The sequence below is a fragment of the Panthera leo genome, chromosome B3, assembly GCF_018350215.1.
Source record: "Panthera leo isolate Ple1 chromosome B3, P.leo_Ple1_pat1.1, whole genome shotgun sequence".
NCBI lineage: Eukaryota > Metazoa > Chordata > Mammalia > Carnivora > Felidae > Panthera > Panthera leo.
Genome location: NC_056684.1, coordinates 145,198,176 through 145,211,671, shown reverse-complemented (window position 1 = coordinate 145,211,671; position 13,496 = coordinate 145,198,176). Strand labels below are relative to the sequence as shown.

At 64.5% G+C, this 13,496-nt stretch overlaps 1 long non-coding RNA gene and 1 other non-coding gene across 2 annotated transcripts; both read left to right on the top strand.

Moving 5' to 3' along the window:
- The first annotated feature begins 694 nt into the window (after nt 1-694).
- Nucleotides 695-4,411, top strand: LOC122221462. Its single transcript, XR_006203236.1, has 3 exons — nt 695-907; nt 2,837-3,166; nt 3,832-4,411. It is a non-coding gene; the product is annotated as an uncharacterized LOC122221462 (long non-coding RNA).
- On the top strand, nt 2,630-2,714 carry TRNAR-UCG. Its single transcript has one exon. It is a non-coding gene; the product is annotated as a tRNA-Arg (tRNA).
- Nucleotides 4,412-13,496: the final 9,085 nt, after the last annotated feature.

The following is a 13,496-nucleotide window of genomic DNA, read 5'->3' as shown; positions in this document are numbered from 1 at the left end:
ACAGCCGCCCGGGCCCCCCCCCCCCCCGCCCCCAAGCCCGGCCTGCAGGGACGCGCCTCCGTTGCCTGGGAGACGGAGGGGGACCCCGCCACAGGACGTGGGGCAGAAAGCCAAGGCCCGGGGTCGACACGATGACGGTCGGTCGGGAGCAGCCCGGGCGGTGCGACGTCGCCGTGGGGTAGCTGGGTCTCCGTGCTCCGCGCGCTCAGCGCCAGCTGCACGGGGGTCTCCGCGGGCCCTGCCGTCAGTGAGGCCCTCGCCAGCAAGGCTGCCTCTGGGCGTCGGTGGGGGCCTCGGGACAGGCCCAAGTCCCGGGACCCAGGGAGGGGAGTCCACAGTCGGTCACGGGCCAGGCGCTCGAATGCCGTTAGAGAGAAATCCAGTTCCCGTGGGCCCTAGACTTCTCGTGGGACCTCGTTCTTCAGACCAGACCCCGAGCCAAGGACGCACGGCAAACGATTTCTTTTTTTTAAAATTTTTTTTTAACGTTTATTTATTTTTGAGACAGAGAGAGACAGAGCATGAACGGGGGAGGGTCAGAGAGAGAGGGAGACACAGAATCGGAAGCAGGCTCCAGGCTCCGAGCCATCAGCCCAGAGCCCGACGCGGGGCTCGAACTCACGGACCACGAGATCGTGACCTGAGCTGAAGTCGGAGGCCCAACCGACTGAGCCACCCAGGAGCCCCAACGGCAAACGATTTCTTAAGAGGCCAGTGCTCCCGGAGACGGGGAGGCGGGCCGTGGCCGGGGAGCACGGCCCAGCCCCGCCTGAGCCCGAGGGAGCCCCGGGGGTGAGCGGTACCGTCTCCGGGTTCACCTCCCAGGGCTCCCACGCCCCAGGGCCCCCAGGTTCAAGGACCGAACACCACTGGTGCCTCGTCCCCATCGGCCACGGAGGCGGTAAAGGTGGGGAAGGCTTGGTGGAGAGTGTGCGTCTAGGGTGGGCAGCACTGACTCTGAGCCCCGCCTGCGGACCCCACGGGCTGTGCCACCATCGCGTGTGAGCCCTGCACACCTGCAGCCTTGCTCCCAGCGCCCCGGCTCGGATTCCCTTCTGCTCTTTGCCTCCTGGCCGGTGCCCATGCATTTCACAAAGCACTGGGGTCGAGTGGCACCCTCGATTCACGAGTGCGTGTGGCAATGCTGGTTCCTGGTTCAGCTTGAACAGTGGTCGTAGGACCTTAGCTGACACAGAATCCCCGGCTCCTCCTTCTGTCCCTGAGGATGGCGGGGGCCTGGTTTCGCGCTCTCCCAGGGCTCAGCCCGCGGGTCCCGCCCTCTGCCTTGGGCGCCTCAGTGTCGTGGCTGAGGCCACACTGGCCGCGGCGTCCCGCGATTTCTTCCCCATTTTCTTTTCTTTTCTGCCATTTTTCTTTAACCCCCCGAACTCTGTTCTTTTCGGTCTTGTTTTCCTCGCTCCGTCCGAGCTCACCCGCGTCCGGCTGTGTCTCAGCGCTGTCTCCCCACTCTGGCCCCACCCGGCCGGCGTCTTGGGGCCCTTCTTGTTCTTACACCTGTTTCTCGAGCCTGTTTTCCGCTTCTTCTTGTCTGATCGTTTCTTATTTAAGCCCGTGCTGGCTTCTGCGGTTCCTGATTTTAAGCAACAAGATGAAGAGTTGGTTTGCCCTCTTCAGGGACCCTCCCTGAGTGTCTGTGATGCACCCCCCCTTCTGTGTTTGCTTCCTTTTTCAGGCAGTATTTTTTTTAAGTTTATTTATCTATTTTGAGAGAGAGAGAGCAGAGGAGGGGCAGAGAGAGAGAAGGAGAGAATCCCAATCCCAAGCAGGCTCCACACTGTCAGCACAGAGCCCGATGCGGGGCTTGAACTCACAACCATGAGATGGTGACCTGAGCTGAAACCAACAGTCAGATGCTTAACTGACTGAGCCCCCCGGGCGCCCCTCAGGCAGTATTTTTCATGGGTCCTTGTTTGTTTTTGTGTGAAAGGAGTCCTCCCTCAACTAGCCATGTGCAGAGTTGAGGGCAGTGGGTCTGGGACAAAGCACCCCTACCCCGGGCGGGGGCTCCATCAGTGCCCGTGACCTGATGGCCCTGGCGGGTCTGCCTCGAGCCCCAGGGGGCCTGCGGCTGCCGTACTTCCTGTTTTCCAGGAAGATAGAACTCTCACCTCCAGGGAGGAAAAGGGAGACAACTTTGTTAGAAGTTCACTTCAACATGACCAGACCAGTTCTGTTGGGTGGGTTTTCGTGGCCTGCCTCCTTCTATTTGCCGGAACGAAAACAATAACCAGGAAAATACTAACCCTTCTCTCCGTCGTGCTTCCCATGACGTTTACTGCAGACACGCATGGCCTGTTCTGGGGCTTCCGTGGCAACTGTCGTGGACTGAACACGAGTGCCACCCCCGATCCATATGTCGGAGGCCCAGCCCCCGGGGTGGGGGGAGCGGGAGGTGGTTAGGGTGAGGGGTCCAGTGTGTGGGACCCCACGGTGGGCTCAGCGTCCTTATAAGGAGCAGGCGGGACCAGAGCTCTGTCGGCCACGTGAGGACAGGGAGACGTGGCCACCGTGGATGAGCCAGGAAGTCCTCCCCAGATAGTGGGTCGGCCAGCAGCTTCCTCTTGGACGCCCAGCCTCCAGATCTGTTAGAAATGAGTGCTGACGGGGAGCCCGGGTGGCTCAGTCGGTTGAGCGTCTGACTTCGGCTCAGGTCACCATCTGGCGGTTCGTGGGTTCAAGCCCCGCATCGGGCTCTGTGCTGACAGCTCGGGGCCTGGGGCCTGCTTCGGATTCTGTCTCCTTCTCTCTCTGCCCCTCTCCCGCTCAGGCTCTGTCTCTCTCTCTCAAAAGTAAATAAACATTAAACAATTTTTAGGAAGGAATGTTGCTGCCGAGCCCCCGTCTGTGCTACTCTGGTGTAGCGGCCCGTCCTGGCCAGCGCTCGCGCTCAGCCCTTAGTCCGTTCAACACCGTCCTGGCGCACGGCCTGGGTGCGGTGGCCACAGAGCTCCGGGCTCCGGCCACACGGCACGGGTGGGACACGCCCGGTCCTGCCCGCCGGGAGTCCTCTGTCCTACCCTCAGCCTCCTCGCTTCCCAAGACGGAGACGTCCACACCACGGCCCCTACCAACAGCACCACATCCGTGTCCTGGGGCAAATACCGGCCGGGGCCACCTCCGCCAGGGCGCCAGCTCGCTCCCGCAGGTACGTCCCGTACTCACTACTCTTCAAGAACATTTCCGGAACCTCACCACTGCTCCCCACCCCTGCCTCGGCCCCAGGCCCAGCTGCCTCCCCCGGCCAAATCAGTAGTGCCCTCACTGGGCTCCAGCCCCCCTCCTGTTCAATCAACTCTGCCCTCGGCAGCCAGAGCGACCCTCACAGTGGAGTCCGACCCTCATGCCTCCGCACTCGGGTGTAGAATAAAATCCACATTCCTCAGAGCTTCACCGGAGCCTGCGGATCGGGCCCTGCCCGTGCCTCCAAAAGCACCACAAAGCATCCACCACGCACCGTGTCAGCCCCATGGGTCTTCTTGTGTTCAAACATGCTGAGCTCCTACCGCCCCAGGGCCTTTGCACTTGCTGTTTCCCCCGCCGGTGTCCTTCTCTAGACTTTTGCAAGCTGCCCTCCCTCTCTTCAGTCTTTGTTCAACTATCACATTCTAAGAGAGAGCTTCCCAGATCTGGAGTGGCTCCCACCACCCCCCCATTCCTGCCCTGCTCTTTTGTTCATCACGCTCAATGTCTGAAAGTCTATTCCATTCTATTCTCTTCTCTTCCTTTCCTGTCCCTCTTTTTTCCCTTTCACATTACTCTTCCCCATCTGAGCGGAGCCTGTGCACCCCCCGCCTGCCTCCCCTCCACCAGGACGTCACCCCCGGCAAGCACAGCCTGTCTGCACCGGCAGCTGAATCCCGCCGGGCCAGGGAAGGTGCCCGGCACTAGCCGGAGATCTCTTGGCATTGGCGAATGAAAGGCATGTTCAGGAGGAACCATAGCTCATCTGGGCTTTGCTAAGAACGACGGAGCCCACGGCCCAGCAGAACTGCCCCAGAGGCACGGCTGACAGGAGCACCCACTGGAGACGAGGGACAGAAAAAGGGAGACTCGTTTAGACAGCGTGATACCCTGGAAACTTCCGTGTGGTTCTCTGGACCTACTCACCGTTCTCCAACCTGCTCTGGACCCCCAGCGGCTGACCTGCATGGACCACACGAGCGACCCCCATGTCCTTGGCCGGTGTGAGGGGTGGCCCCACCCCAGCTGGACAACTGGACAACACTGAGGCAGTTTGGGCTTGAAAAATCACAGACCCCGGGGGCCCTAACATACTTCCTAAGCTGCTGATTCCGAACAGTTGGTTAGCAGGCAGTTTCCGGCTAATTTGCAAATACTTCAGATGTTAATCCCATTTTTTTCCACTAGGAATAAGCGAGCTTTTAAATTAGCTTTGTCTTGTGGGGTGGTGACTTTTATTCATCATCTTAGCTTTCGCACCACTTCCCGGAGTCAGTGGGGGGAACCTGGATGTAGAATTTGCCAGAAGATTTCAGAGGCCAGTGTTTCCAGGGACCCTCCAGTACACCTGCTTGGCCTTATTTTCCAGGGATGTTGCCCCTTCCTCACCCGGCCAGGCATGGGAGGACCAGAGCAGTGTTGGGGGGCAGGGGGGACCACTGGCGGGTCACAGGACTGGCCTCTGGCCCGGCCCCGCATGGCTACGGAACATGTGACATGTGGGAATGGCCCACCGGTGACCGGACCTCACCTGTGACCTGGCCCACCTACCTTGCAAGGCTGGGAGATGCTAACTGGGGACCCGTACGGGGCCTGCTGCCTGTGAGACTCTCCTTCCCCTTTGCCATCAGGAGCATAGACAGCCGAGTCCCAGGTCCCCTCCCTGCAGGAGCAAGGGGTGTGAGGTGGGCGACACTTCAGCACCTGGGGGCCTAAGGGCAGACCCCATAGCTGGAGGTCGTGGGAGGGGTCCAGAAGGCCAACCAAGAGGCCCCAGCAGGGCTGTGCAGAGGGCGGGGGTGGGGGGAGATCTGAGAGGGAGGCCACAGAGGGGTCACTGTGAAGAGGTCTCTGGAGACCCTCCACACACACCCAGGAAGGGAAGTCTGGGTTTGGGAAGAGCCCTGGGCCCCAGACGTGCCGTCAGCCCAGCGGCCCAGAGGCTGAGGTCACACCGTGTGCTCAGGCTCAGGGCCGCTGGGGGCTGGGATCAGGAGCCCTGTCCCCCACCCCTCATCTGTACATGGACCATCACCCCTAAGGCTTCCTGGGGACCACAGTGACACCAAAGCCATCACCACGCGTGGCTGGAGCCGAGCCCAGGCGGTAACTGGGGACAGAGGCGTGGCGAGGACGCACCTCCGGGCCCCGGAGCGGAGTTCCAGCTGGCGCGTTCCGTGGATGCCCGAGAGGGCCAGCCGGAGGCTGGTCCTGACAGTGGGGTCTAGACGGGACGGCCTCTCCCAGAACGTCAGGTCTTCAGGCCCAGGCACCTCCGTGGCTGCTCTGGATGCCGGCGTGGGGCGCGGAGGGCGCCCCAGGCTCCACGGAGGTGGGTCCCGCGTGCCGGCCTTCCTACCGAGCGCCCCACCTCCAAGGTGGGGACCCAGCCGGGAGGGCCGAGGGTGCCCAGATGGGCGGGGCGGCCCGGGGCTCTTCCCACAGCAGAACAGTGTTTTTTTGAGAGACAGATGCTCCCAAGCCTCGGGCCCTGCAGGTCTGGGCGCCTGCCTCCTAACACTGCCCGGCAGGATGTGGGCTCCATTAACTCTGCGGCCGCGGTCACCCAGTGGGGTCAGCGAGGGCTGCAGAGTCAGGCTAGGCCAGCTGTGGGCTGTCACAGGTCCCACAGGTCAACCGAGGTGGCTGCGAGGTTGATGGGGGCGGGGCACCTAAGACCCCCAACCCCTCTCTGGAGCCACACCTCTCGGAGCCACGCCCCCTGGCCGCACCCTTCCCACACCAGCTCCTGCTGCCCACCCAGACTCGCCGCCCGGCTTCCGGTGTCCACGTCACGAAGGCCAGGAGCCGGAGGGTCTGGTGAAGGCCACCTGGGCCGGGGGTCAAGGGCATCAGGGCAGAGGTGGGTCTTACTCAGAGATTCTGGCCCTGGCCCAGGCTGCGGCGTCCCCAGAGACCCCCACGGCCCAGGCTCTACCCCCTAGAGGCCCCCACGGCCCGGGCTGCACCCCCAGACCACCTGGTCCTTATCGAGGCACACAGTCTCCCCCCTTGTCGCAGCCTCCTTGCACACCCAGCATCGAACCTAGCCTCTCCTCAGGAACCCCCCAACACCCCCAGGGACTTTGCACGGCTGCTCCTGCTGCCTAGAGACTTCTCTGGCTGCAGGCCTTGCTGGAGCCACTTGCTGCTGGAGGCCCTCCCGCCCCCCTCCCCGCTCAGGTTCGTCCACCACACCCCAGGCCCCCAGCCCTTCCCGTCAGAGCACGTCTGCAAGAAACTTTGCCCGCTTTCCCCTTTAGACTGTGACCACCTCCCCTTCTGCTGCGGCCCGGGCGCCCAAAGGAACAGGGGGGGACCGTGGGGCACGGACCGCCCTTCCCCAACGGGACCCTGCTGCCAGGTGTGGGCAGGAGGGGAGGGGAGCCTGGGCCCGGCTGGGGCACCATGGCGGGCAGGGGAGGGGAGGAGCAGGTGGCTGAGAAGTCATCACAGGCACGGGGATAGATAGGACCCTGCGTGAGACCGGGGTCCGGGACCCTGGCACCTATTCCATTGTCCTGTTGAATTTGGCTACAGAACCCAAATCCAGAGGTAGAATTGTGAAGAATTTCAAGCTGCCGTCTCCTGTCCAAGCGTGGGACCCCGCCGCACGCCCGTGAGGGTGGCCCTGCTCAGGCATGTCGGTGAGCGGGCCACACGTGGTCCCCCTTCGGGCCCTCGCCTGGCCCTGGCTGTGGCCCAGCCGCCTGCCTCCCGACAGGCCCCCGGCTACTTTTCGGTCATCTCTGGTTGCTCTTAAACCTTCTGGATGGTTCCAGGAAGTTGCTCTGTGGGCGGACGGATGCCACAGACAGGCCTGTGCCAGCTGACGGGCCCGCACCCCGTTCCCTCGGCTCCTGTAACAACAGCAAAACGCGCAAGAACAGCCTGCCGTTGACAAAGAGGTTCTTGTAAGAACGGCCAGTGCGTCATGTGCGCTAAAGCCCTCAAGCTGTTCCTGCCGCAGTGAGCGAGCACGGTGGCGCCTTTCCCTGGGAGGGGGGCCAGCCAGAGGCTCCCGTGAAGGCAGGGTCTCGACAGGGGGGCAAAGCCGCCCTGAGCGTTGCCGCGGTGCCGGCCCCGAAGGTGACCCCACGCAGCCCCCGTGCCGTGCCCTCCGCTGGGTCAGGCCTCCTGTGAGAGCTGGGCACGGCCTCATCAGGCAGGCGTCCTGGGCTCCTCTCCCGCTCACTCACTCGGACACAGCAGCCGCCTCTGGGGACCCAGACTCGTAGAGTGTTAGAAACACAGGCGCAGGATGTCCCGGAAGTTTCCAGAAACCACAGCCTTGACCCAACTGCAACGTGTTGAGTGCTCCTGGGTGCCAATGCGGTCCTCCTGCCCCCGGCGGCTGTGCCCCCGCCCCCTTTGGAGGAGGGGGTGGATGGGGGTCTGAAGGAGCCCAGGCCACAGGGCTGGCGAGGGGCAGCCGGGACGTGTGGAAGGGAGGGTCCCTTCAACCATCACCCCTCCCCCAGTGCAAGGCTGCAGCAGCGGAGTCAGGCTCTCCAAGTCCTGGAAACAGGACGCCCCGAACCCCAGCTGGCCCACCTCAGAGGACATCCCCAAGGGCTTCTGACCTCTGGCCTGAGCGTCCCTTTCAGGGCAAAGTGCTCATACAGAACTTTCCAGAAAAAGACCGCAAAGCCTGAGCGTCCCTTTCAGGGCGAGGTGTCCGCTCACACAGAACTTTCCAGAAAAAGACTGCAAAGCTCCGTGGTGGCCACGACCGTCCACACGAGCTCCTGAGGGCCGCCAGAGTCCCCTCTTCCCACACTCTCCTGGAGGCGGGCTCATGGCCCAGGGCCCACATAGGCTTCTGGAACGTGGCGCAGGGGCCCCGACAGACCCAGCCAGGGCCAAGGACACCAGGCCCCACCACAGCTCTGAGGACGCAGTGCCTGAGCGGCCCGGCATCGGGGGTGAGCCCTCCGATGGGGGTCTCGGGTAGACTGCTGCCCTCGGGCTGGGTGTCAGGCCCGGTATGAGATGCAGGGGGCAGTCTGCTGGCCTCTGCTCGCATGTGGCTGCTGGTGGCCTGTCTGCCTGTGTCCCATGGAGCGGAGCCGGCCAGGCGCCTACCCCGGCCCGGCCCGGGTGTGGGCGGCCTTGCAGGCAGGTGACCCCAGGTGAGCGCCAGCAGCCATGCCCAGCGGGGACTGCCTGGACTCGGCAAGCCTGCTTGTCGCTAATTTATTGCAAATTGTTTGGGAAAGCCGGTTTAATTAAAATCTAAATGAGCCTCCCAGGAGGGCCCGCTCCCCCGGCCCCAGCCGGCATTAATGAGGAGAGACGGGCGTTTCTGGACTGGCGTGGCTTTCATGTTTTTGTCATCCGAAGCCCCCGAGATAATACAATTTATTCATGGAATTCACACTCCAGTGGTGTGAATAAATGGCGGGCTGGGGTACATAGAGAATGTCGTGCAGTCCCAAAGCAGAACCGAGCAGTGATCCGGGGACGGCTCTTCCCGTCGTAAATTGGGGCGCCGGGGAGGCGCTGAGGGGGAGGCAGGGGCCCCCTGGGCGGCGGGTCGGGGCGCGGCCGCTTTCTGGAGGTGCCCAATAACACCCTGGGAAAGCAGTCTTCTGGCTTGTCTCGGGAGGACACCGATGGACCGAGAAGCAAGGTGTCCTTCAGCGGCCCAGGCCACGCCAGGGCCAGAAATAGCCCACGGGCAGGCGCCCTCCCAGGCCAGGCGGGGGGCCTCGCCGTGTGCCCCCCTCCTCTGGAGCCTCGGTTTCCCCATCTGCCGTGGGAGGCGCCTGGACCAGCGATCCTGCAGGGCCCGTCTCCCTCCGAGCGTCTGTGTTCTGTGAAGCAGACTGGCAAGTACCCAGCACTGTAGGGCGGGATGTGCTGGCTTGGGGTCCCACCAGACCCACCGGTTCTTCCTCCACCCGGTGTCCACCCAGAGCTGACGTGACCCAGGGAGCGGCTGTGTGGGGCTCTGAAGGCATACACCCCCACGTGCCAGCCATTCGCGCATAGCGGGGGACAGGCAGGTGGCACGGCCTCCAGGGCGGAGGTCAAGGAGGCCTGCTCCAGAGACAGACAGCTGGGCACAGGTCCCCAGCCCTCGTCCGCGTCTCGGCCGTCAGCCTCAGCTGTCGGCTGGGGAGAGTCACGTGGCCCCCGTTCCGGCGACCCTGACGCGCTCCCGTGCAGACAGCGAGTCCGGGACGGGCCCCATAGCGGCCCCTTCCTCGTTGCCGGTGCCTGTCCCTTCCCCGGGCAGCGCCCGGTCTCACGGGCCTCGCCTCGCCCACCCCCACTGCGAGCGGGTGGATGGGCGGACGGGTGCACGTGACACCCGGCAGGCTGGGGGGGTCTCAGCACACCCGAGGAGCTCGGCCACCCTGTTTTGTCCTGGGGCCCCGTGGGTTTAAAAGCTGCAGCTGCCGAAGGGAAGAAACCAGCCTTGTCTTAAGATCCCGTCGCCAGCTCCAGGCTCCCGTGGGCTCCTCAGACGGCGCTGGAACAAGACGTCGTCTCCAAGCGTGGCGGGGCGTGGCACCTCCGTCACCGCCTGGGGGGGCAGCCGGACCACGCGGCCCGCCCCAGCCCACCCGTCACCCGCGCCGAGACTGCGGCCCAACACGCTGTGGCGCTTTGATCGGGGCCTCTCCTGTGTTGCGATAAATAATTGAAGCTAAACCGCGTGTGTCGAAGTAGGTGAGCCTCGTGCGGAGGGGAACGAATCCGCACGGCCTGAGCCGTCGTTCTCCGGAGACGCCGTAAAACGAGGCCGCGAGTGAGGACGGGGCCTGCCGCCCGCGCTGCCAGAGGAGGGGGGGCCCGGAGCAGACGCCGGCCACCTGGAAGGGCCCGGGGGCCACCTGGAAGGCGGGACGCTGCGGCTCCGCCCGTGGCTGCCTGGGACAGAGGAGACTTACCAAGCCCACCGCTGGCTTCGTCTCCCGCCGGGGCCAAGGGCCGGGCCTCGGGACCCACCAGCCCCGTGGGGCTTCGGGCTGGCTGCCTGGCACGCAGGCGTGGCCCGAGAGCCGTGGCACCGCTGTCCTGGGACGCGGCCGTGTTTGTCCAAGCGGGCGGCGCAGCGAGCGGCTTCTCCAAACGTGGTTCCAGCTGCCCGGCCAGGCCGGGGACGCGGAGAGGGCCCGGAGGCCCGGCCACAGCCTGTGAGCCGTCCTCTCTGCCTGGGCCCGGGGACGACGCGGGCAGAGGGCCCCGCGCAGGCCAGCCGACCGGGAGCCCGGGCCGGGGGCGCCGCGAGCCCGGTGGGCGGGAGCGCGTCGTTAGACCCTGATTTACGCTTACTGCCACGCGCCCAGGTGCTCCTCTGCGTTAAGTACACTCACCGGTTTTTTATGCAAGGTTGAACAACTTAACGGCCTGAGCGAGTCGGATGACAAGACTTTAATTGCTATTTATCTCCCCCCCGTCCCTCAGGAGAGTACTGTGCAGGCATTTGGAGAAGTAGTTCATAAAACAGGAAAGAAAGCAATTCACAAAGTTCTGTGCACACTCACCTCCCGAGCATAACATGGAACCCCCCCGCCCCCACCGGGAGGGCTGTCACCATCTCCAGGGTCCCCAAGGCCTTGCAGGGAGCCCCCGGGGGGCAGGGAGAGGAATCCCCGAGGGCGAGGCCAGCTGACCAAGCAGGGGCGTAGCGCTGAGAATCCAACAGCCTGTCTCCGACCCCCCCAGACTCCTGGTTTCTCGTTCCCCCATCCTGCACCGATGGTCCACAGAGCGACCAGCACGTGCCAGGCCCTGCTGCCCGCTGCCCCCGAGGACGCCGACGGCCCGTTGAGGAGTGGGTGCCGGATGGGGGAGGGAAGGGGGCCCCTGGAGCCCCGAGTGTCTCTCTTCCTGGGCGGGCGGGGGGATCCCAGGGCCGCATGATCAATACCGTCGATACTTGGCCGCGGTGAAGACGTGGGACGCCTGTCTGCGAGAGCGTTTTGTCTGGAAAAGGCATAAATTCCGGCGTGGGGGATGGGAAGGGAGGCAGAACAACAGCGATCGTCATTTGTTAGCCAAGGCCCCCACCTCGCCTTCGGGGCCGCGTGACAAACAGCTTCTTAAGAACTCTACATTCAGGAGGCCCGTGGAGATCAATCTCCTCTCCTCTCCGGCTCCCGGCGACTCCGAGGGCTGCCTCTGAGGCTCCGTCACTCGTCACTCGGACGCGTGCAAAGGACTCAGTGAGGTTAGACTTTCCCGTTTAGAAATCGCTCTGGACAGCAGGTTCCCCAGAAGAGCCTCCCAGCTGACACCTCTCATTAGCCGCCTCCAGGAGGGCCTCCGGGCCCAAGCGGAGGAGGACAGAGGAGGACGCTGTGGGGGGCGCTGCTTCAGAGAGGGTGGGGGGTGGGGCGCCGGCTGGGGTGCTGACCCCCCCGAGGCAAAGTCGGCCTGACCTTCGGGCCTGTGGCTGTGCTCTGGGCACAGACCTCGAGGACGGACGAGTTTGTACAAACGTGGAGACTGAGTCTGCAGAGGGCCTCCGGAGCTCAGGACCTCCCCGCCAGCGCCCTCCAGATCCTACCCCCCACCCCCCCGGGAGCCTTTGCTCTGCAGCCGGGCCTGGTGCTGGCCCCGCACGGTCCATGGAGGACGGGAGTGCCAGCTGCCTAAAGACAGACAGGAACCAGGCTCAGACCTCAGGGGCTCCCACAGACGTGCCTACACGTGCACACGCATACACGCACAGGTACACGTGTGCATGCACGTGCCGACCACACACACTCGCAGGCACAGATGTACACGCAACCTCGCACCCCCACGCGTGCCACGCACCCCCACGCGTGCCACGCACCCCCACGCGTGTGCACAAGCACGCACAGACAGCCTCACACATGCAGTGTGTGTGCACACAGCCCCGTACACACAAGCACCGGGAGCAGAATCAGGCAGGCGGGACTGGGGCCGGCGAAGGGTGACCCGGCCAGCAGAGGCTGACAAAAGCAGGGAGGGACGAGCTCCTTGTGACATCATGTCTCAGGGCGGGCGGCTCCTCACGCGGCCTGGACCTGCCCCGGGAGGGGGGGCGGGGCACGCCTGGAGAGGGAGCTGCTTGGCCAAGGTCTGGGGTAGGACCCAGGGCGTGCAGGCGGGAGGCCAGGCTGGCAGGATGCACGCAGCTGGTTACCAGCCGCAGCTGGGCCAACGGATGGGGGGTGGGGGGGCGGCTTCTCTCAAAGGCCAGCCGCCGCCGCCCCCGGCCCGGCCTGGCGAATGAGAGGGGAGGGGAGAGGCCCCTGGCGGGGGATGGGCGAGCCGCAGATGAAAGGCCTTTGAGGATGGGGGAGGGTGTCGCGCTCGGCAAAGGAAATATTGAAATGAAATCATTTCCCAGGGTTGGGGGAACTTTCCGGCCTAATTAAATAGCCGAGACTCTCGCGGCCTGCTGTCAGAGAGACGCGCCCGGGGGAGGGAGGGAGCAGATGCCGCCCTTGGAAGAGGGGGATTAGCAGGCTGCCTTCCTTTGATGCCCCCCCACCCCCACCCTGGCTCCCAGGGGCGGAGGGAGCAGCCATCACGCACTAATTAGGGCCGGAGCCTGCCACCGCCTGTCCTTAGGCACAAATCCATATTCACGTGCTGGGGCGGTGAGGCCCCTCTCACTCCTGGGCCACCAGCTCCACGGCCACCGGCCCCTCACGCCTGTCTACAGAGGAAGACATGGCTGGTGGCCCGAGGGGGCAAGAGGAGAGGTCAGCGCAGGCCCGGGAGGAGCGGCCCGAGGGCCTGGGAGCTGAGTGCTCGCCCCTCTGGCTCTGCCCGCCCTCCCCACCCCAGCCTGCGCCCGGCCCCAGGGTGCAGAGGGCAGGCTTGCGGTTCTTGGCTTCTTGCGGGCGGACAGCGCCCTTGACTTAGACCTGGAAGTTAGGGCTGAGTTCCCCGCGAGTCAGGGAGGCGGAAGGAAGGGATTTGCAGACCCAGTGTGAGCATGGAGAGGGGCACGCCTGGTCACCGTGAGCGGTGGCTGCGGAGTGAGGCAGGGGTGCAGAGAGCAAAGAAGCCCCTCCTCCGGCCTCTGACGCCAGAGCCCTGACCCCAGACATCTCCCCTGGGAGAAGCCAGGGAGCCAGGACCCCACAAGCCGGCTCTGAGAGCAGAGGCCGCAGCAGGGCAGAGAAGAACCCTTCCTGCCCCATGGATGAGACGAGGGCTGGGATGCGGGCACCGTGGCTGCACGCAGCCCCGCTGTCTCAGCCCCTCATCTCCCTGTGGCTCCGAGAGCCAGGGAGCCCCGGAACCCCAAACCTGCCGTTCCCAGACCTCCAATGCCAGAGGCGCCTCGAAGCCTGAGGCCCCAG